This window comes from Schistocerca americana, chromosome X, assembly GCF_021461395.2.
Source record: "Schistocerca americana isolate TAMUIC-IGC-003095 chromosome X, iqSchAmer2.1, whole genome shotgun sequence".
Taxonomy (NCBI): Eukaryota; Metazoa; Arthropoda; class Insecta; order Orthoptera; family Acrididae; genus Schistocerca; species Schistocerca americana.
In genome coordinates, this window is record NC_060130.1 from 605526178 (window position 1) to 605551067 (window position 24890).

General features: G+C 41.7%; 1 protein-coding gene across 1 annotated transcript in view; it reads right to left on the reverse strand.

Annotated features, from left to right (window-relative positions):
- LOC124555777 (elongation of very long chain fatty acids protein 7) overlaps positions 1-9264 on the reverse strand; it is a 124604-nt gene extending 115340 nt beyond the window's left edge. The window contains exon 1 of the mRNA XM_047129828.1: positions 9243-9264. The gene's annotated coding sequence lies outside the window, so the exon portion shown is untranslated. The remainder of the gene's footprint in view (positions 1-9242) is intronic.
- Positions 9265-24890: the final 15626 nt, after the last annotated feature.

Here is a 24890-nt window from a genome sequence, read left to right on the forward strand (position 1 = left end):
TCAGTCGCATATAAATGTCACCATTAAGAACAACGACGTAAAATATAGATCATTATTTAGTGGTAGCCTATTGATGAAACCAGATCGCCAATAAATGTGACTAATTATTAAAAAACGTTCATAGAAAAAGACTCATAATTAGCTACAGCCGATGAGCCGTTTAGGTCAACTTTCAGTTGTACGTGTTGCTAGAGTAAATCTTTATTTAGGCAGTTCGATACTACTTTCCGTCTTTCATAATGGATCTTAGGTAGAGGGACAGTTTTCGTGGAAACAAATATCCCGAGAAACTCCAGATGCAAACGTATCGTTGTAAGTATCTAACGGAAACGTGAAGTGATGACATAACATTATGGTTCTCTAAGGTACTTAGAGCACGATGTAGTTTGTGGAGACAATTGGTTTGCTGCAACTCCTCCAGGATGCAACGCGTCGATATGAAATGTGTTGTTCGGTTTCATTCTAGATATGAATTAGAGGGCTAAATAGAAACTCTAAGAAATAAAATGTCACAATTTCTGCTTACAAGTAAATAAAAATGGTTCAAGTGGCTCTGAGCACTATGGGACTTAACTTCTGAGGTCATCAGTCCCCTAGAACATAGAACTGCTTAAACCTAACTAACCTAAGGACTTCACACACATCCATGCCCGATGCAGGATTCGAACCTGCGGCCGTAGTGGTCGCGCGGTTCCAGACTGTAGCGCCTAGAACCGCTCGGCCACTCCGGACGGCTACAAATTAATAATTGTTATATCGTACAGAAGTGGCGGGACAGGCTTTCTACACTCGGTGAGAACCCCGCGAGTTGGCTGGAAATCGACCATCTGATAAAATGCTATGATGAGCAGCAAAACAGGTTTGGAACACATTCAAGGGCAATTTCCATAGGTATCTCGACTAGCTATATTCTTCTTAGCCGTTTCTATCTAAAAGTAATTCTTAAAACTCAAGAAAAATCTTTTTCAAAATTCGTAGTTGAATTTATAGCTCTTGAGTGACAGCAATGATACGTTCTCTCAATTACACTACTTTAATGGAGATCTCAAATAACAATCTTGTCCCCGTGTCACATAAAATGTCGAAAACTGGTGAGCCAAAAAAACGAGAATGAATTCTTAGAAGAAATCGTCACAATACACAAAAATATAAAACTGAAACATCTTCTCAAGATAGTGTCGCAGTTTTTTTCTGGATATTTTTGTAGTAAACGAAATTTGGAGAGAACGCCACCGAAGAACGAAATAAAATTTCATTTTTATTTTTAAATACGGTTCTTACATTTTATGTGGAACTTTACTGGAAACAAGTGTATTTAAACATCAAAAGCAGTATTGTTACCTGGTCGACAATAGAGGGGACAAGGTGGAGGAGCAGCGAGTCCATCATTCGGGCAGCGGGTTGTCGCGCGATGTGGAAGGCGCCGCTACGTGCTGGCTACTGTGCGACAGCGGGCAGCGGCGGCCGGTCGAGAAACAAGAAACACAGGGTGGCGAAACGATGCGCCACTCTGCGTCACCACAAACCGTGGCCTTCCACCCAACCACTGCCACACTCTTATAAACACCCGCACTCTCCTTTTCACCAGACTTGCCCCTCTCCCCCGCAGTCAGCACTCTGTTGCTCTAAACAACAGTTCTCTAACGCAGCAACGTAGAGAATAATTGTGGTTTACTAAACAGGAAACGAAGCTCAAGACGAAAATCAAATGGGGGACGTAACTATCAACTCGGAGTAACTTCCAGAGTTTAAAAATAATTGTTTTAATGGTAAACAACTGCAAGTGTACAATCAAGTTTACCAAAGCCAAAGGCAAAATCGTCTTTAGTACAATGATTTTAGGCCCATTCGTTACGAAGAACAACGCATTCAGATTTTGGCATGTCCTGTTCGGCTATAAAGTTAAGTATAGCAACATTTGATTTATACCACTTTCTAGTGGCCTTTATGCCATGCCATGACGATCTGGGTACTTTCCTTGAGATTCAGGCAAGTCTCCACACCATCCTACTTTGTTTCTGTTCTACACGGAGGAAGCCAGGAATATCTTCGTTCATAATTCCTGGAGAAGGAGGAAACAAGAAGAACTTTAGAGACTAATCGTTAGCTACTCTCGGGGAAAATAGATGAAAGACTTAACACTAGGGTTCTTTAACGAGCCGTACTGACATTCGCCAGCAGCAATAATTTTCCGTTGTTTACTTAACAAACCACGGAAAACAAACTGTGACTGCACATTTCCTGGATGCAGTACCAGTGATTAATTATCTCAACATGACGACAATTTCAGACGTCACTTTCACTGCGATGGTTTGATAACGCTTTCAAGGAAAACTGCATATTTCGAAGACTGAAAAACAACGAGTAGAATAAAAATACACGTTTGCTTAGGGGTTCTAGAACTGAGTAGCCGGGACGCTGCAGAATCAGCGATCAAGATAAATATACCGAGAAGACAATACGGACAAAGTGAAACAGTTTAATAAGAAAAATGCGAAGAGTAGAAGACTAAGTTATTACATTTTACTCAATAGCGTCTGCACTAATTATAGAGTTTAAGAAGACCAATAATTATTTAATGTTTACGAAAGCTTAAGTTCTAGTGTCGCATGAAATAGAGAAGAGAATGAAAGAAATTAACGTCGTGGAATTTTATATATATACGTATGCCACACTCACCTACAAAGCCTGCTAGATCGGACTGTCTGTGCAGCAATGACTAAACAGGGTAATGCTTATACGAATGCTTTCTTGTCTGCAAAATACGTCGCTAGAAGTTGCTTATCATTTTGAAAATGATGCAACGCACATTGATGAATAAAAGCTGGTGGTGTAGGTATGTTTCTGTCTGGTTCCACACATGCTTTCTCCTGCTGCTATTTTGGCCTGCAGCTGCTCGATTTTTAGATGCACTAATTGCTTTGAGGATATTTAGTGTCATTCAACCCCTACTATTTATTTGAGCAAACTTGTTTGATAATACATTTATTCAAGCTTACCAGCTCAAATTCTAACGAAAAATATTCTATTAATTTCTGTGTAAGTGTAAATCCGCGTGAAACATATTTGTATTTTCGAGACAATGGCAGCCGTTGAATCTGCAAGGAGACAAGTATAAGGATGAGAACAAGAGTAATAATGTAATCAACAGTAACAGAGAATCGTAAAAATATCCGCCAAGAGGCCATGAAATGTATCGAAAGTTAGCAATAGCTCATTATTTTTCCTTTCCCCACAAATTGAATAGCAAAGAGAAATCGTAATTAACAAAAATTATTACAGTCAACTTTTCTGTTTCGTATTGAAACATATAATTTATTATCATTCATTGTATCTTTATGTTTCACGAGGCTGTTGAGGTTTGTTCGTTCCTGTGTGTCTTCAAAGCTATGGTGGGTAAGACTACTGGTCGAAATCAGTTGGTGACGACACATGCTCTAAAGTATAGCCATCATTAAATAGTGTTCCTAGGACTTTTCTAAGCATGAAAACTTGAAAGATCAAACAAAGCCATGGTCGTTTGGACAGGCCTTGTGTCTTGTGCGACAAGTTAAAAGGAGAACTAGCTATGTTGATACCTCTATATTAACCCATTAACTACAAATTATTTTCTTTTTGAAAAATTTTTCCTTTATTACTATTGCTTTATACACAAATAGTAAGTCACCCCTTTTCCGGTATTGCAGCCAAATCTTTTGATAATTTTGTCATTTTAGTCAAGCCCTCAAATGGAGATTTGTGCCCATTGTAGCCACGATAATTATATCGGCATGAAAATCAGTGTTACTATAGAAATCAACAATCACTAGCAATCGAGAAAAAAATCACGATGAGCAAAATATGCCTCGAAATGTAACGTCTGATTTGACGTCAAAATTCACGTACTTGTCGTAGGAAGAGGTGAGTGGAGGTTGAAAAGAGAAAGCGTCCTCAACGTAAAGCACGCACGTAATCACTTTAAGTTCGTTGCTACACACGAAGCAGAGAACATTCAGTTTTTGTCCTAGACACACAGACAGCGTTACTGGGCCTGTTACAGTATGTAATCCCCAAATGGAAGTCACGGCAGCTAATGGGTTAATACCATCACTCTAGCAAACTATTGCACTTTGTGGAACCAATATTAATATTACCTTCTATCTATAAAAGTAAGTAAGTTAAAGCTATCTCAGTACTAAGGCTGATTTAAACTTCAAAATACCTTTTACTAAACTTGGATCTACTGGGGTCGGCACACTGGACGGTTCAAACCCGCGTCCGGCCATCCTGATTTAGGTTTCCTGTTATTTCTCTAAATCACTTTAGGCAAATGCCCCGATGGTTCCTCTGAAAGGACACGGCCGATTTCCTTCCCGATCCTTCCCTAATCCGATGGGACCGATGATCTGGCTGATCAAATCAACCAGCTAACCAACTAGAGCCGGTACGCCTCTGGCTTCCTCCGACCTTTGAACTACCATACCCAGCCAGTTAGTGTTGAACATGTAGTTTACCGCGGATTCCGAATCGCGAAGAACTTGATACTTTTTACCTGTACAAATCATTGCCAGAGGTGAAACAAATCACACGTGCTAGAAAGAACGCCAAGCGGGGAACAAAGGTAGATTTGTAATCTGATGCGCCGCGCGGGGTAGCCGGGCGGTCTGGGGCGTCTTGTCGCGGTCCGCGCGGCTGCCCCCGTCGGTAGTTCGAGTCCTCCCTCGGGCAAGGGCGTGTGTGTCATCCTTAGCGTAGTTTAGTTTAAGTAGTGTGCAAGCTTAGGGACCGATGACGTCAGGCGTTTGGTCCCATAAGACCTTACCACAAATTTCCAATTTCCAATAATCTGATACTATTCGACTCCGTCAACGAGCCGCACGCTACAAAAGTACACAATTAAATTACGAAACATCAGTTTCCAGAAACCCAAATTTTTGCACCCGTTCATATGGGGGCCACTGGAGACTGAGCATCAGTAGAGATAGAAAAGGGTGTGGGAGGGAATTAGACGGAGCTGAATGACCGTTATGATTCATGGAAACGGTAGAAAATTCCAGTCTAGATGGTTCGATGGTAATGTGCGATACGCTCCTCTAAAATACGAGATACGTTCTCGCAGTATCCTTTCTTACCGACAGAATAAGTAGACGAGATACGAAATTTTACCGTAGCGTCATTGTGTTGTTGAAATTATTTATGCAATTTACTTTGTGATGTTAGTTTTCCACTGGGCATTACTATAAGTATTTTAGAAATTTATGAATAATTCTGAATTGATTCAGATATATTATTATGTAAGTCAGTATGGAGTCCATATGTCAATATGGAGTTCAACACACACAGTTTCCTCTGAAATAGTCGTTGTGCACTGATGCGCTGAACATTGCGTGGCACTGAAACAGCTGTCCACAGAAGCTATGAGGTTACGTCACTCTCTAGATTTGTATTCTCTCAGTACTTCTTGTTTATCTTTGTTAAGGACTCTTTTTCTTTCTTACCCACAGCTCAAAATGAGTTGAAAATTCGAATTTCTACTTTTTACACAATTTCTACCCAACGTTCGGACTGGCGTTTGATTAGGAATATCTGAATTTATCGTTTTGTTATCAACGAGTTTATTTGACGGTGCCTTTGTTAGAAGTGGTCAAGTCTGAGTACGAAAACAGGGCGTCGTGTTGTCCGAGGAACCCACCCGACGACTGCCCGCAAAGATTTAGGGGACTCTTGGAGAATCTAAATCATGACCCCTGTCCCCGACGAACATGAGTTATGCGTAGTAACTCTAGTTTGTCAACGAAATGATACCCGGAGCTCGACCATTGCATCAAATTATGACAGTTAGTCCGAAGCAGACTGTGGTTTACAAAAGAGCTTCAGTATAACACCTCAGTTGCTTGGACAGATTTTTATAAAATTTTGATAGTCAAAAGTTGTGATCACAGTTGTTGATGGTATAAAGCACAGAGGTGACCGTACGCAGCTCTCAAGTACTGCAGTAAGCTAGTGAAGCGGTGGAGTAATGTTACTCATACTGAAAACCTTTGGGTTAAGATTCTGAGCCAGCCATCTTGGTTTACATAGTGCATAGTTCTCCTAAATTTTTGCAACGGTGACTTTCTTCTACAGGGCAGTAACCGAGAGTCAACTCAGACAAAGTGACCAAGTATACTTGAAGTTATTGAACCGGGAAATATCTGTTATGACATTGACATTCTTAAGGGAGGGGATACCTAGGCGCTTCTCAGTGCAAATAAGCTTCTAATTTTATATCTCCAGGACGACTGCTTCCAGTGATGGATTCATCTTAAAGCTAAACCTCGTTTACTCTGTAGATAAATACATAAAGAGGAACCAGATTTCGATAAACGGTGTTAGGTAGCCAAAATGAAACCTAGTATTTTTGTACTGTGTTTTATAAATCTGTGCTACTACGTTGTCTTAAACGATATCAAGTTATTTCCGTTCATTATCGAATGGTTTTACTAATGATGATCCTAAACTGAAGAATGATTTTTCCTTCGTCGGGTATTACAGTCATGACGAAACTTTCTGAAAGAAATTTGCGCCATTTGACTGTAAATTACTATCCATTTGCTTCACACAATCGTGATTTCGGCTTTATAGCTATTTTCAAGTGCAAGCTGAAATATCACAAAATGACCGACGTACCTATATTGCACGACATCGTCGAAGTAACATATATGAGCTCTTAAAAACAGTCGTCGTATTAGAGGATATGGTTCAAATGGCTCTGAGCACTATGGGACTCAACTGCTGTGGTCATAAGTCCCCTAGAACTTAGAACTACTTAAACCTAACTAACCTAAGGACAGCACACAACACCCAGCCATCACGAGGCAGAGAAAATCCCTGACCCCGCCGGGAATCGAACCCGGGAACCCGGGCGTGGGAAGCGAGAACGCTACCGCACGACCACGAGATGCGGGCTATTAGAGGATATGCGTACGTATCAAAGATACATAATAAAGCTGGCATTGAGCACAGCGAACAAACATTAACAATCTGTAATGAGTATTTGAGAGCCAATACATTGTTATGACCTGAATTCATCACGTCCATACATCACAGAGTTGATTTATGAATGCAGGTCACAGCAGTACATTTTCTGTCAAACACTCCTCGCAATTTGTTAATGTTTATTCGCTGTGAACAATGCCATCCTTATTATGTATCTTTGATGTGCACTCATATCCTGTAATAGGACGACTAGTTTATAAGACCAGATATATGAATCTTCGACGATAACTTGTCATCCTGGCATGTCGGACATTATGTAATATTTCAACTTGTACTTGAGAAGTGCTATAAAGCCGGTATCATGATTGTGTGGAATCAATGAACTGTAATTTACAGTCAAATGGCGCAAGGTTCTTAAAAAAAAGTGAACTGAAGAAGTTGTTTGTTTACAGGCCAACGGAGCGCAAAGATGAAGACGTGACTTACAATGTGGATGAGCAGGGTTCAGTTGCTCATCCGATTATGTTGACTGAGATTTTTCTAAATAATTTTTCTGCTGAATAAAGGAATGGTCCCATCAACAAGGAACGTTCCTACTAAGATTGTGTAGTGGCTCTATGACATCCATGTCTACAGGTTCGTAAAACCTTATCTACAATTATCCTGATTACTACGAAGTTTAATGAATTGTTTAAAATGACGAAATGGGATGGACGTATGGAAGGTTGTTTGAAATGTCTTAAATCTCCTACTTATTTTTGATGACTGAAAATTAATTATCACTGCAATAATCATCCTAATGAAGTTTATTATTCCCGTTTAGAAAAGATATTTAATCTTATTAAGGTGGACAATATTTACCTTGCATTCGACTTGCGATTTCTGTGTGTATGGAATCTCTGAAGCGAACGATGGGTTACGCGTGAGAGCACGCGCGTCTGTGTGTGTGTGTGTGTGTGTGTGTGTGTGTGTCTGTGTGTGCGTGTGTGTATTAGCTCACAATTAATAGAACGCCTTTTCTGGCTGCAATATTGACAAAAACGACACGGGACGAGAAATTCTACACGCTCAGATGTCGGAAAATGAATGTAAAGACATTGTTTCCCATTGTAAGATAGGATAAGACCTTTTCGAAACGCGTCGTTGATGAAAAACGGCGAGAATAAAAAAATTACCGGCTAAAGTATTTCTGATTGATCAAACATATGACACAGTCGCAGTCTTTCGCCAGTGTTTCATAGACATCAAGGATAACGAAGTAAATTACCCAACAAGTTCGCAGAATTCAGTTGTATCAGTTTCTAGCAGATCAGGGAGAGGAATGGTGATCATTGCCTTCCTCTGGTCATTACAGTTTCGAGTACTGAGCAGATGCCAGTCATGACCAATATAAAGCAATCACACCCAGGATTCCTCTAATGCTACCTTGGGCGAGCATGAGAAGCTGAAACAGGGTGATCACAAGGAAATTCGAACCCTGCTATTCTGGAATATAGCTCCTGTGCACGAAGTATTCCGCCACCTCAATCGGCTCCCAGACAAATCAATTTTGTGAAGTGTCTTTCCTATTGGAACAATTTGAACCTGCTATTTCCATTCATTAGGATGGAGTAAAAAGTAAAGTAGTCACCAATCCGAAGATTGTTTTATGGTTCAAATGGCTCTAAGCACTATGGGACATAACATCTGAGGTCATCAGTTCCCTAGACTTAGAACTACTTAAACCTAACTAACCTAAGGACATCACACACATCCATGCCCGATGCAGGATTCGAATCTGCGACCGTAGCAGCCGCGTGGTTCCGGACTGAAGCGCCTAGAACCGCCCGGCCACAACGGCCGGCGAAGATTGTTTTAAACACCACAGTGCCTTATTGGGCAAGGTCCAGTTGAAGGTTGTATGCCGCCGTTTACGTCCTCCGACTTTTGAAACAGACCTACCCCCCAGTTACAGGGGGACCTACAGTTTAACGCGGATTCCGAACCACGGTGCAACTAGGCATTTTTCACATCAATATACATTGCCAGAGGTGGCTAAAGTGATAAGTGATAGATAAATCCTAGGATGGAGCAACGGAACATATATGTGATTAATCTATCTCCGTTGTCAACAAACGTGGAATCCCAAGCAATGAATAAAAAAATTTAAAAAAATGATTTCATTGCCTTTAGGACACAGGGAAAATCGCCCGCTGGTAGAGGTGAAAGATCGCGGCTAGTTGCAGGTGGAGCGGTAGGCAAAAGCCGGGATCGTCGTGTGGGCGGATTAGCGCGTGGCTACTCACCGGGCGGCGCGAGGTGTCCGCGGGGCCGGCACGCAGCTTAATGCGCACAGCCGCCAGCCAACAGCCACGGCGCCGGCCGGCGTCGGCTCACAGGGAGGGGAGGTGCATTTCACCGCGCTGTTGGGAAACCGCATCACAGCCTTCTGCTGCTACCCTTTCTGCCCAAATTTAGGACACCACTTTCTCCCACAGGCCACCGCGGGGTGACTGCTCCGCTTCCCACACCAAAACCGGCTGCCTGTTTTGATGATAACCTATGATCTGCGAGTACAACAATGAGATGTATTTGTAGAGGTTCACCTTGCAAAATTCGTATATTTATCTTCTTATGGCGCAAACATGCTTCGACGCGGTAGAGGACATATCCTCAGGCATCCAGGAATCATCAATTTGGTATGGAGCCAAGTGCTAGGAACAAAAACCAGGTTCAAACGGACGTAGGTTGCAGTGGTTATGCAGAAATAGCCGGCCGGTGTGGCCGTGCGGTTCTAGGCGCTACAGTCTGGAACCTCGTGACCACTACGGCCGCAGGTTCGAATCCTGCCTCGGGCATGGATGTGCGTGATGTCCTTAGGTTAGTTAGGTTTAAGCAGTTCTAAGTTCTAGGGGACTGATGACCACAGATGTTGAGTCCTATAGTGCTCAGAGCCATTTGAACCATGCAGAAATAAAGAGGTCTGCACACGACAGACTAGCTTGGAGAACTGCGTCAAACTACATCAAATGAATTCGCAACTGCGAATAAGGACTACCATCAGTTGTACAATGGAATGACGACAATGCTAACTTGTGCCGGACGGGGACTCAAACCCGGATTTCCCACTAATCGCTAACGGTCGCCTTATCGTTTGGTTATCTGTGCATGACTCACGGCCAGACCGGATGCATGCATGCATGTCCAAATGAACTTTGCATCGTAATCAGAACAACACGGGCACTGCAATATCGTATTTATCTGCCGATACCGGGCAAGCGACTTTGAAGTACAACGTTTGGGTGTACGGGATTAAACATAATGGATATACGAGTACAGGCCGTAGACGCATGGCTGACGACGTATGGAAGTTTGGGTCTTGCCGTAAATCGTGCACGGATAGCCAAATAGTAAGGGGATAGCTCGCGATAAGCGGTATATACGGTTTCATTTTCATTGTCGTCATTCCATTCTACAGCTGATGATAATCCTTATACGCAACTGCGAATTCATTTGAAGTGTTTCGTAACGTCTGTGGTCGCCGCAGTGTCTGTTCTTTTGGACGTGCATGCATGTGCAAAGGAACTTTGCACCGTACTCAGAATATCACAGGCACTGCAATATCGTATGCATCAAACTAGTCTTCGGACTAAAGACCACAACAACAACAGTTTCATCTTCAGCGGGCGCCCATTCGTTTAAAAGTCTGAATACGTTCCGGCAATGGCGCGTGAGATGAAACCATATATATTTTCGCTTTATACTAAAATACCGCGTTTTCATCAGTCTTGCTTTTTTTAGGTAGTTACAACGATAACAGGAAAATATTTTCATGCTACAATTCCAAATAAATCAAATATAGTGTATTATTTTCACTAAAGGCTTTAGCTAAACTTTCAAATTTGCAGTCGACGTAGAAGTATCAAATCATCACATACAAGAAAACATTGATACAAATTTTAGATAATTTTAAATTTCTATTATGAGTGTAAGATTTAAAATTGACCTAAACTCCATCATCAATATGACATTAAGGACTCCATGAATTTTCGTATTAAACGCTGTAATATCCGAAAACCTGAGGACTATCCCAGCACTGTAATTGTCAAACAATTTGAGATTGTTCAAATAACAGTACTTCAGTGTCAAGCCAAAATACGACTTCATGTATTAGAGGCTGGCGGAATGGATTTTATGAGGAGGTCAGTAAAAATTCCCGAGAGAGATGGCGCAGTGTCTAAGACACAGCAAATATATTCCTGATCAGCGGGTTTAAATGAACCTGGACCATAGTCATTTAGTTGTGATTTCTTTAAATTGTTTGACGTGAATGCCGGAATATTTCCTTCAACAAGATTGCTATCTATTTCCTCCCCAATTCTCCTAAGCTAGAGGTCTAGCTCAAACGACCTTAATGTTGACTATGCGTTGAATCCTTTTTCTTGTTCGCAATAAACGTACCGTGCTGCTGCAAAGCTTCCGACTAAGATTTGAAAATATGAATTACATTCCTTATGTTTCTTAATTCTGATGGGAGACTATTGAAAATCGAACCTGCTGAACAGCATACTCCATTCTGTACAATAACTAAGGGACGGTTATCCAAGTGCTAATCATGTAAATTTCAACCTACAAGACGTTCGTGGACATAAAATTCAGACAGCTGTAACAATACCTTGATAACTAAGAACATTCTTCGAAAATTTACCCAAAATATGATACCAAAGAACACCATAGAACGAACATGAATGTAAACTAAGTACACAGTCACTTGTGTATCAGCATCAGTGACTGATAGAGATCACAATCATGGTGAAAACAGCAGTGAAAGTTTCAGAATATGAAACCCACAAGTAGGGCTGGCATCTACATTAAGTCCCAGATGTTAAAAATACTCTGACTGTTTCTTGATTTTGTTTCACTGAAATGACGCATTTACAAGAGTACCGTATCTGAAAGTAAATGCGCTTCGTTTTGTTGTAGGAAAGCAACAGTTTCCCGTATGCCATGAGCTAAAGTTACCCACACACACTTTGCTAGGTCATTTGTTTACATTACACATATTATGCAATAATCTCGTTTCGTCTCCAGCAATATATTAAAAAAATTCTATTAAGAAGACCAGAGCCGAGAACATATCTCCATAATATACACCCACATAACACCATCTCCGTTAGATTTTGTGTGCACTTTCTCTGTGGGCATCTGAGAATAAGCATACTCTTCGTTTTTTCTGCATAGTTCAGAACTATCCTTGACCTTCCCTCGTAATTCCATGAAGTTCTGAAATATATAGGAGTCTACAATAGCCAATACCATCAAATACAGTTATTTTTTATGCATAAGAGCCGTTTTTCAATTATTAAAAGGCCTTTACATAATCGTCAATTGAATCTGTATCCAGCGTCCGTGTCACAGAAAATAAGCAGATCAGATGGTTGCGCATCTCTTCGCCTCCATAGTTAGTTTCACTTTCGGTGCTGATAAGACAGATATACCGAAGGAGTTGGATGGAAGAATGAGATAGTTTGTTACTCAATTTCATTTTCTTCGGGTCATTATAGCGATGTTTCTCTGTAATAGGCAACGTGCTAAAAGATTTGCTAATAGTATGTATTGTCTCGTGTAGGATGTTTTGAGATGAAAAGGATGTGGTCTACAATGATGACGAAACATCTTACAGACTTATTGTTTATTCTCAGTGGCTAAATGACTCTGAGCACTATGGGACTTAACTTCTGAGGTCATCAGTCCCCTAGAACTTAGAACTACTTAAACCTAACTAACCTAATGACATCACACACATCCCTGCCCGAGGCAGGATTCGAACCTTCGACTGTAGCGGTCGCACAGTTCTAGACTGTAGCGCCTAGAACCGCTCGGCCCCCCGGCCGGCTATTATCAGTGTTTTCCGTGATATAGATATCTGAAACTGTCAAGGATGGGAACGTTGTATGTATAATGACATGCCAGATGAGGGCCTGAGCTTGTAGTAAATTAATGAAGGGACTGTGTTACATTCGAGCGGCTTCTAACTCAACCTTACCCACCATCCTCCACCAGGATATTACCACACGCTCTACACATTTGACAGTAAATAAGGATGGTTAGTATTTCTATTTTACTGTGGATTTCACTTTTCGACTTAAAGAACTACCGCCAAATACATGGCACTTTCTTTGCGATTTGAATATTCTTGTGCTCGTTTAGAAAAGGTGTAGATCATGAAGTCGCTAAATAACATAGCGCTGTCTACACGAGCTTCCCAGAAATTTATTTTGTTTTTCTCTGAACATTTCCAATTCATCTAAAATCGTGCTAAATATCTGCGTAGTTGAGTAATTCGCACTCTTATATGCCAGAGTCAGTTTAAACCACTCTTTTTCCCTGACTGAAATTGTGACACTGTGTTTGTCGTGAGTGTGCGAGTTATCATGCAAAAGAGTAAGTTAACTAAGCAGAGGATTGTATTTCCCAGAGCTAACATGTTGAATGTGCTTCAGCTATCGCTCCGTGATATCGCTAGGCGAAGGCCGTTGGCATTTACAGACATGCCTAGCAAACACCAGTGGCAGACTCTACAACAGAGGCGCTGTGCATCACGGAGAGGTTTACTATCGAAATTTTGACGGAGTACTTTCCGGAAAGAGTCGGAAAACATATTACTTCCCCACACATTTCGCGAAATGACCACGACGAGAAAATTCTGGTAATTAGAGTCAGTAAAGAGACTTACCGACAATCATTCTTCCCACACGCCATTTGCGAAAGGACTGGGTAATAGGGATCAGTTAGTGGTACTAGAAGTATGAACCACCATACACCGTCAGGTAGATTGCGGGATATTGATGTAGATATAGAGAGTCTGTCCTTGAGGTAAGATTTGCAATGGATTAAGTCATTAGGATGGTAAAACACGATATGTATCTCTTCCTTCACGGTCTTACAACAAATTAGTTCGGAGACAACATTTTGTGGACGGTTCATATTGATGTCACAGTTATTCGTCATCTCAGATATATTTCCTCATAAAGTTTAGATATGAATTAACGAATTCAAAAATGCTTCCGGTTGCTACTATCTGTTGTTCCTGTTGGCATAAGGAAAAGAAATGTGGAACAAAGCGTTTACACACTTTTCGTCTGGCCTACTCCTCTGCAAGAATGATGTAAATGGTTTTGCTACACGCATATTTGATTGCTCATTGACAGTTCACGGCGCTATCCACCAATCTACATCTACATCTATACTCCACGAGCCACCTTACGGTGTGTGGCGGAGGGTACTTATTGTACCACTATCTGATCCCCCCTTCCCTGTTCCATTCACGAATTGTGCGTGGGAAGAACGACTGCTTGTAAGTCTCCGTATTTGCTCTAATTTCTCGGATCTTTTCGTTGTGATCATTACGCGAGATGTATGTGGGCGGTAGTAATATGTTGCCCATCTCTTCCCGGAATGTGCTCTCTCGTAATTTCGATAATAAACCTCTCCGTATTGCGTAACGCCTTTCTTGAAGTGTCCGCCACTGGAGCTTGTTCAGCATCTCCGTAACGCTCTCGCGCTGACTAAATGTCCGCATGACGAATCGTGCTGCTTTTCGCTGGATCATGTCTATCTCTTCTATTAATCCAACCTGGTAAGGGTCCCATACTGATGGGTACAGAGAAGTTCATCCTTATCACTTGCCGAAGGGCATCCCGCTGTCTTGTCACTTTCTAGTGTCTGACAGGCGTCTTAGAATCAGTTGTGTATAAGTACATTTTACTGTGTCTTTCTTCACTGATACATTCTGCAGAGATTAATTTTTCCTGACGCACGGTTCCCGCACCGAAAGAGAATTTTACCGGAACGCGTTACGCTACACCAAAGGCATTTTCAGTAATCACAGTAATCGCTATTTATGGAATAATTGTTCATGCCTCAGGATGTATCCTATCAACCGAACCCTCCTTTTAGTCAAGATGTGCCTTAATTTCGTTTTCTTTCCAGTTCGATACACTACGCGATCTACCCATCTGGTCTTCAGTATTCTTCTGTAAAGCCATATTTCAAAAGCTTCTGTCTTCTCATTGTCTGAATTGCCTATCATCCAAGTCTCACTTCCATACAGGGTTACAGTCTAGACAAAAATCCTCAAAAACGATTTCCTAAGACTTAAATTTATATTAGGTGTTAATAACCTCCTCTGTTTCAGAAATGCTATTACCAGTCTACGTTTTATATCTTCTCTGCTTAGGCCATCAGCTATTCTGCTGCCGAATAAACAAAAGTCATCTACTATCTTTAGTGCCTTATTTCCAAATCTAATACCATCAGAATCGTCTTATCTGATTCAATTAGATTCCATTACACTTGTTTTACATCTGTTGATATGTATCTTATAATTCCTTGTGAAGATACTATTAATTCCGCTCAACTGTTACTCCAAGCCCTCTACCGTCTTTGACAGAATCATGTCATAGGCAAATCTTTCCCTTTCAAAATTTGTTTTTGCTTCCCGTTCGTTATTACTTGCTCAACGTACAGATCATTGAAAAACATCACGGCTAGACTGCAGCCCTATCTCAGTTCCTTCTCAGCTACTTGCGGTCGACGGGATGTTAAACACTTATCGCGCGAGCGGTTCTAGGCCCTTCAGTCCGGAATCGCGCAGCTGCTACGGTCGCAGGTTCGCATCCTGCCTCGGGCATGGATGTGTGTGATGTCCTTAGGTTAGCTAGGTTTAAATAGTTCTACGTCTAGGGGACTAATAACCTCAGATGTTAAGTCTCATAGTGCTTAGAGCCATTTGAATTTTCTTATCCCGCTCTTTCTTACTACTGCTTCATGTCCTTCGACCCTTGTAGCTGAAGTGTGAGTGAATTATTCATAATAACTAAAACGGTTAACTAAAATACAGTAATTATGTACATGGTTAGCGTTTTTCATGTATAGTCACTTAGAAATCTTACATATTCATTGACAGCATTTCTAAGCGGTTGACTGTCTCAACGCCGTTTGGCCGAAAAAACAAGGAAACCACAGCGTAAAATATTAAGACGTTATACATAATAAAGTAGCACATAAAACGGTATACATCTCCAATTACGTTGATTCCTTAAATATATTTGTAACCTATTTTCATCCAAACGAACAACGATGAAGGACTAACGAAACAAATACCTACGTGGTTTCGCAGCTTCATTAGTCACCGAGATACAGAGATCAACAGTTTATTTTCAAACAGAACTATGGTATTTTTTGCACCATAATAGAAGATGCGTATGAGGCAAGTTCAGTAATATAACTATTTTTTAAGTGAAACAAGAAATGATGGCGGTAAACTAGATAGATTTACGAGTACATGATTTTTGTGCGTTTGGATGTTGCACAGCCCAGAAGTTAATGATACGCACCACGGAAACTGGCACCGCCGAGGCAAGTGATATGTGATGTTTACTCCACACTCGACGGGAAACATCGTCGTCGAGACAAGAGATACTTTATTACAGTTGTGTTGGCCGGCCGAAGTGGCCGTGCGGTTCTAGGAGCTACAGTTTGGAACTGAGCGACCGCTCCGGTCGCAGGTTCGAATCCTGCCTCGGGCATGGATGTGTGTACGTCCTTAGGTTAGTTAGGTTTAATTCGTTCTAAGTTCTAAGCGACTGATGACCTCAGAAGTTAAGTCGCATAGTGCTCAGAGCTATTTGAGCTACAGTTGTGTTGGTCTCTAACGGTCTCTACTGAAGTGCAGTAGTTTAGGTTTTTATGAGGAATACTGCAATTTCTTTGCAGTGTTTTGATTGTAAAACACTTATTCTAATTGTTGATATTATATAAATAGTTTTCAAAAGTAGCATGCTCTTTAATCCTGAAGAATTGGTAGCTATGGTCTTAATTTGAGGCAAATGTCACCACGATGTACCAAGAGCAACGACACTGTCTGCAGAACTGTCCCCATGTATACGCTGTCCTTTCTTACCCCTAGATTACTAAACTATCGTAAAATTTAAGATTGCAGTTGGTACCAATCAGCGATTCCCGCCCATCTAGTATTGTCATTATAAGGTGTAAAACAGGGTATTTTGTACTTATTTTGTATGTGATATACCGTAAGAGACCCTATAGCTGCAATTAACTGGTGGATAAACTATGGTTAATATCATCATAATACTAGAAGGAACGTTCAAAGAAAACTATTCGACTGAGAAATTATACCAGAGAAAGAGCAGTTCTGGACTCGCATTCGGGAGGACGACGGTTCAATCCCGCGTCCGGCCATCCTGATTTAGGTTTTCCGTGATTTCCATAAATCGCTCCAGGCAAATGCTGGGATGTTTTCTTTCAAAGGGCACGGCCGACTACCTTCCCTAATCCGATGAGACCGATGACCTCGCTGTTTGGTCTCTTCCCCCAAAACAACCCAACCCCAAAGAGCAGTTTTTCTGCAAGGACTGCAATAAATCCGCATACTGGTTGTCGTCAAATAGAAGGAGAGATTTTTAGCTTCCAAAGAACCGTTCTATGTATTTTTCATTAGCAGAAGTATAGTCTGTTTGATATTTTCCTACATCAAGGGCTTCACGGGAGTCTTTCAACATCGTCTGCAGTACAGCAGATTAGTTTTGTGGACAAAGCACTGTTTACTTATGAGGCCTATTTAATAAAGCATTGGAATGTAAATTCCTATACATGTATTAGTGGTCAACAGAAAACCGACATTGACTTCGTCAAGTATTCAACCAACGGCAGTGGAGTGAGCAAGTTTAGTGCGGCTTAGTCGGGTAGCACGATGAAGGTTTAAGCTGTTAGCGTGGGTGGTGACCCAGGACCCACGTTATGCTATTAGGTTACAATAAAATGTTGTTGCTTATTATCTGTGAATAGTGCAAGATCGTTAGCCAATTAGTCAGGAAACAACAACAGCAAACTTATAATCCTAGCTCTCTCCACTCAATAAACAGACTTATAATCAAACAAGAGAAGCGAGTGTCATGCTCGTTACCTTCATTGAATAATAAGAGAATGATCTTTGAGTCTGATCACTTTGCACAATTATAACACTGTCACAGTGAGAACAACAAGCTTAGGTCTACAACAGGCTGTCTTTATTATTAATGGATCGCCAAACCATATAAAAGTTGGAGAACAATGTAAAGGACCTTGTAATTTAAATCAAGTCTGAGAATAACAGATTATTATTGGCTCTGATTATTGAACTCAATACACAAACAAGTAACAGAAAGGAAAGTTTTCTAAAAATATGGATTGAATTCACACAAACTGATGCTAACAGTGTGGAGAGCTATCAAATTACACGGAAGTCTACATGGAGAAAAAGCAACATGTTTTCCTTATCTGGGCAACACGCAGATTCAACGTAAATGAGACAAAATCACAAATTGCAATCAAATGGCCAATTTAAATTGCGTGCCAGAACAAGTACGTAGAGAGCTGCTCAAGTATGGATTAGGCTACTGTAGATGGCAGAACTTACATTTCCCTAAAATCAGCACCAGATGGCGACTGGGAGGCAAAATAAACCGTGGCTGGAACACGAATACCACGAAACTTACTTCTCTCTCAGCTCTCTAATTTCTAAAAGCTCTACATGGAGGACTAGATTGGATTGTTTTGGGACAGGAGACCAAACAGCGAGCTCATCGGTCTCTTCGCATTAGGGAAGGACGGGGAAGGAAGTCGGCCGTGCCCTTTCAAGGGAACCATCCCGGCATTTGCCTGGAGCGATTTAGGGAAATCACGGAAAACCTACATCTGGATGGCCGGACGTGGGATTGAACCGTCGTCATTTCGAATGCGAGTCCAGTGTGCGCCACCTCGCTCTACATGGATGGGATGATTAAATGCTGACGTCAATGTGGCAGATAAGAATATCGCTTATTTCACGAAAAAGCAGGGGAATTTGCTGAATGTTGTTTCCTGGCTAATTGGCTAACTATCTTGCCATATTCAGAGATAATAAGCAACAACATTTTATTGTAATGTAATAGCATAACGCAGTTTCAGTGTCACCGCCGACGCAAACTGCTTAAAGTTTCAACGTGCTGCCCGACTAAGCCGCACTAAACTTGCTCACTACACATGGCAGAAACTTCTCATTCTTGGCACAGAAAATGCACATTAGCAAACACAAGGTTGGTACTGGTCTAGAGCAGTGTCTCTACGATTGGTTGGCCTCTTCGGACCAAGCACGGTGGTGAGGTCTGAATCAGAGGCTGAGACGGTTCTGCGACCGTGTGGGCTGCAGATTCCTCGACTTGCGCCATAGGGTGGTGGGGTTTCGGGTTCCGCTGGATAGGTCAGGAGTCCACTACACGCAACAAGCGGCTACACGGGTAGCAGGGGTTGTGTGGCGTGGGCTGGGCGGTTTTTTAGGTTAGATGGCCTTGGGCAAGTACAGAAAGGGCAACAGCCTCAACGGGTGCGGGGCAAAGTCAGGACATGCGAGGAGCGAGCAGCAATCGGTATTCTAATTGTCAACTGTCGAAGCTGCGTTGGTAAAGTACCGGAACTTCAAGCGCTGATAGAAAGCACCGAAGCTGAAATCGTTATAGGTACAGAAAGCTGGCTTAAGCCAGAGATAAATTCTGCCGAAATTTTTACAAAGGTACAGACGGTGTTTAGAAAGGATAGATTGCATGCAACCGGTGGTGGAGTGTTCATCGCTGTTAGTAGTAGTTTATCCTGTAGTGAAGTAGAAGTGGATAGTTCCTGTGAATTATTATGGGTGGAGGTTACACTAAACAACCGAACTAGGTTAATAATTGGCTCCTTTTACCGACCTCCCGACTCAGCAGCATTAGTGGCAGAACAACTGAGAGAAAATTTGGAATACATTTCACATAAATTTTCTCAGCATGTTATAGTCTTAGGTGGAGATTTCAATTTACCAGATATAGACTGGGACACTCAGATGTTTAGGACGGGTGGTAGGGACAGAGCATCGAGTGACATTATACTGAGTGCACTATCCGAAAATTACCTCGAGCAATTAAACAGAGAACCGACTCGTGGAGATAACATATTGGACCTACTGATAACAAACAGACCCGAACTTTTCGAATCTGTATGTACAGAGCAGGGAATCAGTGATCATAAGGCCGTTGCAGCATCCCTGAATATGGAAGTTAATAGGAATATAAAAAAAGGGAGGAAGGTTTATCTGTTTAGCAAGAGTAATAGAAGGCAGATTTCAGACTACCTAACAGATCAAAACGAAAATTTCTGTTCCGACACTGACAATGTTGAGTGTTTATGGAAAAAGTTCAAGGCAATCGTAAAATGCGTTTTAGACAGGTACGTGCCGAGTAAAACTGTGAGGGACGGGAAAAACCCACCGTGGTACAACAACAAAGTTAGGAAACTACTGCGAAAGCAAAGAGAGCTCCACTCCAAGTTTAAACGCAGCCAAAACCTCTCAGACAAACAGAAGCTAAACGATGTCAAAGTTAGCGTAAGGAGGGCTATGCGTGAAGCGTTCATTGAATTCGAAAGTAAAATTCTATGTACCGACTTGACAGAAAATCCTAGGAAGTTCTGGTCTTACGTTAAATCAGTAAGTGGCTCGAAACAGCATATCCAGACACTACGGGATGATGATGGCATTGAAACAGAGGATGACACGCGTAAAGCTGAAATACTAAACACCTTTTTCCAAAGCTGCTTCACAGAGGAAGACCGCACTGCAGTTCCTTCTCTAAATCCTCGCACAAACGAAAAAATGGCTGACATCGAAATAAGTGTCCAAGGAATAGAAAAGCAACTGGAATCACTCAATAGAGGAAAGTCCACTGGACCTGACGGGATACCAATTCGATTCTACACAGAGTACGCGAAAGAACTTGCCCCCCTTCTAACAGCCGTGTACCGCAAGTCTCTAGAGGAACGGAGGGTTCCAAATGATTGGAAAAGAGCACAGATAGTCCCAGTCTTCAAGAAGGGTCGTCGAGCAGATGCGCAAAACTATAGACCTATATCTCTTACGTCGATCTCTTGTAGAATTTTAGAACATGTTTTTTGCTCGCGTATCATGTCATTTCTGGAAACCCAGAATCTACTATGTAGGAATCAACATGGATTCCGGAAACAGCGATCGTGTGAGACCCAACTCGCCTTATTTGTTCATGAGACCCAGAAAATATTAGATACAGGCTCCCAGGTAGATGCTATTTTTCTTGACTTCCGGAAGGCGTTCGATACAGTTCCGCACTGTCGCCTGATAAACAAAGTAAGAGCCTACGGAATATCAGACCAGCTGTGTGGCTGGATTGAAGAGTTTTTAGCAAACAGAACACAGCATGTTGTTATCAATGGAGAGACGTCTACAGACGTTAAAGTAACCTCTGGCGTGCCACAGGGGAGTGTTATGGGACCATTGCTTTTCACAATATATATAAATGACTTAGTAGATAGTGTCGGAAGTTCCATGCGGCTTTTCGCGGATGATGCTGTAGTATACAGAGAAGTTGCTGCATTAGAAAATTGTAGCGAAATACAGGAAGATCTGCAGCGGATAGGCACTTGGTGCAGGGAGTGGCAACTGACCCTTAACATAGACAAATGTAATGTATTGCGAATACATAGAAAGAAGGATCCTTTATTGTATGATTATATGATAGCGGAACAAACACTGGTAGCAGTTACTTCTGTAAAATATCTGGGAGTATGCGTACGGAACGATTTGAAGTGGAATGATCATATAAAACTAATTGTTGGTAAGGCGGGTACCAGGTTGAGATTCATTGGGAGAGTGCTTAGAAAATGTAGTCCATCAACAAAGGAGGTGGCTTACAAAACACTCGTTCGACCTATACTTGAGTATTGCTCGTCAGTGTGGGATCCGTACCAGGTCGGGTTGACGGAGGACATAGAGAAGATCCAAAGAAGAGCGGCGCGTTTCGTCACTGGGTTATTTGGTAACCGTGATAGCGTTACGGAGATGTTTAATAAACTCAAGTGGCAGACTCTGCAAGAGAGGCGCTCTGCATCGCGGTGTAGCTTGCTCGCCAGGTTTCGAGAGGGTGCGTTTCTGGATGAGGTATCGAATATATTGCTTCCCCCTACTTATACTTCCCGAGGAGATCACGAATGTAAAATTAGAGAGATTAGAGCGCGCACGGAGGCTTTCAGACAGTCGTTCTTCCCGCGAACCATACGCGACTGGAACAGGAAAGGGAGGTAATGACAGTGGCACGTAAAGTGCCCTCCGCCACACACCGTTGGGTGGCTTGCGGAGTATCAATGTAGATGTAGATGTAGATGTAGACGTTGATTGGATGACCAAAATTTTGGAGTGAAAGCAACTGTTTTTCTCACACTGGCCTGGCAGAGTTGCGACAGATAGATATTTGATTTTGGTGCAGAAAAGGCAAAAATGTTATACTCAGTTATATCCATGATTGACCCCTGACTTTGAGCTCACATTCCGGTCACATTGCATTACGAACGTCGAAATGCTACACCTTGCCGGAATCTTAGAAATTATTTAGTCTACGAATATTACATCTTAGCTGAAATGGGCATGACAAACGCTTATATTTAAAAGCAACCGTGCTTTTTCTAGCTTTTCCCGGTGACTGTCAACTTTAAAGACGCATAAAAATCAGACCGTTATTAGCAGAAAAATTTTCTTCGCACAGTTTAAAGATACAACCTTATTCTATTCACAGGCGGATTTTCCTTATTTTTTAGTTACTCGTTTCATCGTTATAATGTCAATCGCAAGATGCTGCGATTGAGGTTACTGTTGTAGCTATTGCGGCGGAGAAGGCACTGGTGTTAAGCTTGAACTTTTGTTGGTTACATCATATGTCTTTACTAATGAATATTCCTCATGTTTGTCAGTTAAAGGTCTGTAAAGCAATTGTGTTAGTAGCTGCAATACATGGGAGGCTGTGATGGAGCGTAGTTGTCGCACGAGTGCGCCGCCACTCTTATAAGGCGTCATAAGCGCCTGTTCATCAGGGAAGAACGGCAGTTTCGTACTCGCATTCCAGTACAGCACTGCCGCGTTCTGTTTTTGTTGCGAGTAGAGGGAAATGATATCGGCAGTTGAAAATAAATGCTCGATATGCAAGCAGCTGACAATAAATGAAAACTTGAATAGCATATTTCAAGAGGAGATGGAAAAGTCGATTAGCCCGAATTTATTTTGCAGTATAGAATGATGACTGAAATAAAAGCTACCTTAATCGCTTTCGCTGCTGGCTGAGGTTACGCTACTGCTATTGCAGTCGTCTGCTTGGATCAGCAACGGTTTTATTGCAATTTCAAGACAATGGGCTCTTTGTGCATAACTGTTTTGAAGTTTGTGTTCATGACTCACTGAATTCCTCCAGACACTTTGAGGAACTCATTCTATAGCGGAGCGACGCAATTGTAAAGTATAATTTATTTTAAAATTCTTGTTCTCTTTTGTTACCTTATTCTTGACAAATACTCAAATAAGATCAATGGCGCTCAGTCCGCAGTGCGGTACAGGCAACCACAGAAGTTTAATTTCCGTGTTCACTGATAGCAACATACTTTCCAAAAGGTATTCCTGCGCTTTGGAAATTTGTGGTAAGTTTCTATGGGACCAAACTGCTGAGGTCATCGGTCCTTAGGCTTACACACTACTTAATGTAACTTAAGCTACCTTACGCTAAGGACAACACACACACCCTTGCCCAGGGAGGACTCGAACCTCCGACGGGGGAAGCCGCGCGAACCGTGGCCAGGCAGGGACCCGAGACCGCGCGGCTAACCCGTGCGGCTGCGTCCTGAAGTGCGGTCGCGCGTGTTGCAGTAGGACGGCTTTAGTAAATTACTCATATGATGTTGCATTAGATGGAAGCTCTACACAATTGTTTTGCATCCATTCATTAATAGAGTTCTTTCTCCATTTCGTAAATGGATTTCGTGACACTGGGATTGTCATCGTGTGAAATGGAGTCGGATCTAAAACAATCGCAGATCTGTTTGGCAAGTTTTCGAGAACGCTCCTAAACAATTTTTCGTAGTGTCTGGCATTTATTTCAGAATGATAATCTGCACCTCCTTTTTGCTCAATAAAATATAAACCAGCATTTTGCACGAACCCATCTTTATTCCCAAAGTGGCACGTAATCCTTTTTTCAGAACCGGATTGTATTTGAATTCCTAATGTCAGTCATTCCACTCTTGAAAACTTCCACTGTGATATTCGTATACATTTTCTGATGCATAAGGCATTTATGTTCCTGTCAACGTGATCTGCACTACACCAACTCTTATCAGTGTAATAAATACTCCATCCAGTGTTGGGCGTGTGTCTTATTTCCAGTAAGAGCTCGTCTCTTTTTCCTGCTACTTGGTTATTTTTCTTCAGCACAGAATTTTGTTGATTTTTTTGTATCTGAAGCCCAATTTTCGAATAGTACGCCTAAGGTATCTTCCACTCATTTAGGAAACTCTTACACTTCAATCTTCAACTTCTGCAACACGGCTGCCACTGATGAAAATTGTTTTCTCATATTAAAGTCGTGGATTTTTGTTCTTATGACTCCCTCTGTAAACTCGTCCGATACAAACTTCTGTTTCTTGCCAGAACTCATTTTTAGTGATAAAAGGCATGAAGTTTCTCTATATTCTCTTGATATTCTCTTCACTGTACTTTCACTAATACCGAGATATTTAGAAGTTCTCTTTACTGGCTGTGATATGGAACTGCTCGCACCCTGTTCTTTTTTGACCTCAGAGAAAGCACGCGCACTGATCACCATAGACTTTTTACAACTTAGTTAACGATGCAGGGTTTCAAACAAGTACAAGGCAAATAATTATGTTAGAAGCAGTGCCTCATACGAATGCACAACAACACATGGGAGAACGAGCGTTTCCTATCTGACGGGAAGCCGAGATGTAAACACTGCAACAATGAACAATGAAGTGGAAGTACTGTTCAGAGGTCCGGCGACCACACAGCGAATAGA